This window comes from Sphaerodactylus townsendi, linkage group LG16 (assembly GCF_021028975.2).
Source record: "Sphaerodactylus townsendi isolate TG3544 linkage group LG16, MPM_Stown_v2.3, whole genome shotgun sequence".
Classification (NCBI taxonomy): domain Eukaryota; kingdom Metazoa; phylum Chordata; class Lepidosauria; order Squamata; family Sphaerodactylidae; genus Sphaerodactylus; species Sphaerodactylus townsendi.
In genome coordinates, this window is record NC_059440.1 from 6,399,763 (window position 1) to 6,403,917 (window position 4,155).

Below are 4,155 nucleotides of genomic sequence, written 5' to 3' on the forward strand. Positions count from 1 at the left end.
ACCCCGCATCCAGGCAAGTGTGGAGTGTCTAGTACTGAATAACCACCAGCCACCAAAGAAACAACTTTTGTTATTGTTACAGCAGAAGCCTACAGATCAGTATCTCTTCACTTGGGGGGTGGGGGTGGGGAATGGTCTGCTGCTGCCACAGCTGGGGGTTGCAACCAGCCAATATTTTCCTGATCTGACTAGCAAAGCATTATGTCATCATGGTAACCTGTCAAAGCCAACAAACTCCACATTGTGCCAGTTCCTCAACAGACGTGGCGCAGACTGTACCTTTAACCTGTCAGATTCTTTCAGGCGTCACCCCTCACCTATTAACTTCTATTCCACCTCTCTTGACCTGCTAAGGGATGGTGGTATGTCCAGTGGTGGGATCCAAAAATTTTAGTAACAGGTTCCCATGGTGGTGGGATTCAAACTGTGGCTGGGCCAATGGGGCGGGGCGGGGCACGACGGGGCGTGGCTGGGCATCCCTGGGGCAGGGCATTCCTGGGCAGGGCTGTGGCAAGGACGCAGCCGCTGCGCTGGTCCTTGGGCGGGAAACGAATGCACGCAGGCGCAGGCTGCCACGCACGCCGGTGCACCTCCTGCTAGACTGCTTCAAGTTCTGCGCGCTACTGCTGAGAGGAGTGGAGTAACTAAGGCAAAAATCACGTGGCAAAATCACCCATTAGTAACCCCCTCTCGGCACACACAAATAATTAGTAACCTACTCTCGGGAACCTGTGAGAACCTGCTGGATCCCACCTCTGAGTATGTCTATTGTCCAACTTGCTCGTGAGATTTTAGAAAGCCCTTACTGTGTGTTTGAAAAATACCCACCTATTCTTATGTTTTTCCAGGTGCCTTGGAGACCAGCCAGACTGATCAAGCGATTGCTTACAGTGTGATTGAAGGATAGCCGCCTATTCTTATGTTTCTGCAGGTACTTTGGAGACTAGCAAGCAAGACTGATCAAGCATTATAGAAGGACTTTAAGCAAAGTACTCTGGTGAGAAAGGTATGGGTTTCCCGCCCCCTGTTTTTTGGGGGAAAGAAGTTGTCAGGGGATTTAAAAAATCTACGTGTATCAGTGATTGGCAGGTAGGATGAGGTCTCCGGAAGAGCAAGGCACTTTCTACTCTCATACGTTCCACAAAGCAGTACTACCAGATGTTCTACAAACATTGGTTCCTAGGCATTGACCCAGTGGTGGGATCCAAAAATTTTAGTAACAGGTTCCCTCGCCAGCCCCCCCCCCCCTCAGCAAAGGGGACAGAGGCGTACCTCGGCAAACCTGAGCCCTGGGCAAAACCTGAGTTGGATCCCCCCCCCCACCCCCATGGGCAGCCATCCCACCACATTTTTTTTGCACCAGGTCATTTCTAAATCATCATCACATAATAGAAAATGCCCCAACTCACAAATCTGAACACAGCAGTGGTGAAACACACAGGTTCTTTGATAGAGACTGGTGAGATAAAAGGCACAAAAGGCTGAGAATCCATGAATTGCAGTACCTGAAAGGGATTAACCCAGTTCAGGGAGTTACATTAGTCGCAATTGCTATATGGAACCTTCACGTTCAAAGGCAGGATGCCACTCGGGGAGGCGAGGGCGTGGAGACGGAAAAGCGGACCCAATTAGCAACCCCCTCTCGGCACACACAAATAATTAGTAACCCACTCTCGAGAACTGGTGAGAACCTGCTGGATCCCACCTCTGCATTGACCCCAGAGACCCAGAGAACACACCCTTCAGGTCTATTCATCTTTTACAAATCTTTTACCGGTGGTGAGTATTCCATATGCTCCCAAGGATGTTTTTTTATTCCAGCAGCCAAACCATCTGTGATTGGCAAAGCGGGAAAAGGGGGGGGGGGGAGTTCAGCAAGCTGGCTCACCTAATAACCATTGTAGCCAAGTCCTGATTTCCCAGATAGTTAGGATTATCCAGGCTGAATGTCAGCCCGCAGGCCAGATCCGGCCCTTAGACCACTTGATATTTATCTTCAAGAAAAAATGTATCTGGTAAGGAAAAGACACGCAAAACATCTTGATGTGTTTGTGGTGGGTTTTTCAGGCTGTGTGGCCGTGGTCTGGTAGATCTTGTTCCTAATGATTCACCTGCATCTATGGCTGACATCTTCAGAGGTGTATCACAGAGAGAAGTCTGGTTGTTGTGGGTTTTCTGGGCTGTGTGGCCATGGTCTGGTAGATCTTGTTCCTAATGATTCACCTGCATCTATGGCTGACATCTTCAGAGGTGTATCACAGAGAGAAGTCTGGTTGTTGTGGGTTTTCCGGGCTGTGTGGCCGTGGTCTGGTAGATCTTGTTCCTAATGATTCACCTGCATCTATGGCTGACATCTTCAGAGGTGTATCACAGAGAGAAGTCTGGTTGTTGTGGGTTTTCCGGGCTGTGTGGCCGTGGTCTGGTAGATCTTGTTCCTAATGTTTCACCTGCATCTGTGGCTGACATCTTCAGAGGTGTATCACAGAGGATGTCCGCCACAGATGCAGGCGAAACGTTAGGAACAAGATCTACCAGACCACGGCCACACAGCCCGGAAAACCCACCACAACCAGTTGAATCCGGCCGTGAAAGCCTTCGACAATATCTTGAGGTGTATTGCACAGAAATATTAATCTAATATTATTCTACAAGTTGCCTCTTGCAACTACCCCCAAATCTCCAGGAATTTCATAGGCTGGAGTTGGTAACGCTTCCAAAGACATGATCCTTACCTGTAAATCCCTCGTTGCTCGGTAATGCCAGCTTGACCATTTTAGGCTTGGATAGTTCTATTCCCCCATATCAAGGATACAAGAGTTGGCCTTTCGTACCTTACAAACTCTTTGCCCATCTTGTTGCCAAACCCGTTGTTCATCTTGTCTCAACTTTTCCCTCACCCTACTGTTTCTAGAAACAGTAACATTCAGGCTCTGATAACAGCAACCCAATTTTGATCCCCAGCCGAATAAATTCTAAGTTGGGCAGGAAGAAATTTGGTCCTAGTTTCTTAGCAAACAGCCGCAATGTAAACACAACATAAATTTATGTTTTGGTAAAAATAATATTTACTTACCTCTCTGGTCCTCTTGACTTAAAAAGTATAAATGGGCAGGAATAGATATCAAGTCATAGGCTAAAGAAACTTAACTCGAAAACATCCAGAAGATGGTAGTAGCTTGAATTAGTATAGGCCTCTGGCAAGATTCATCTCACAATTAGATTTGGCTAGACCTGTGTTGTAAAGTCCTAACTAATTAACTGAGATCTTGTTATGTTTAATGTTATGCCTTCTGCCTTGTTACATGGCAGATTTAATAAGCAAGAAAAGGCTAAAAGATTGTGCCCATGTAACGATGGCTCAGTTGAATCTCTGGCCCAGCAATTACTACACTGTCTCAGATTCAAGGAAATCAGATCCAAGTATGTGAATCTTACTCCTTTACATTTACCCGATCTCCCCGATTTAATTAGATTACACTACTTGTTGGACAACCCTGATCCTTCTCTCTGTATGATAGTGGCAGACTTTCTCCTGGAAATTACTAAACGCCAGTAGATTTCCTTCGACCTAACATTTATTTCCTGTATTGTATATGCTTTTAAATCCGTTTTTTACTATTGTTGTACTGTTGTCTATGCCAATAAAGGCTTGCTACGTTAACTGAGAGAGATAGTGAAAAGTTCTTCCACAACACAGGAAAAAACTGAAATTAGAGATAAGAAGAAAAATAGAGTTGGTTTTGATACCCTGCTTTTCTCGACTTTTAAGGAGTCTCAACGTGGCTTACAATTGCCACGCCACAATAGACACCTTGTGAGGTAGGTGGGGCTCAGAGAGTTCTGAGAGAACTGTGACTGGCCCAAGGTCACCCAGTAGACTTCATGTGGAGGAGTTGGAAACAAACCTGTTTCACCAGATCAGAGTCTGCTGCTCATGTGGAAGAGCAGGAGGTCAAACCTGATGGGGAATCAAATCCAATTCTCTAGTCTGATGCTGGTGACCTCTACAGTAAGGTGACCAGATGGTCACCTTTGGGATCCGGTCGGGAAGCGGCCACTGCCGCACATTGCCGCTGCACGCCGCGAGCTACAGAAGCGCGATAGTTTTCTGGGGCTTAGCCGCTTCCCTCACTCTGTCAGCTGGGCGGAAACGGG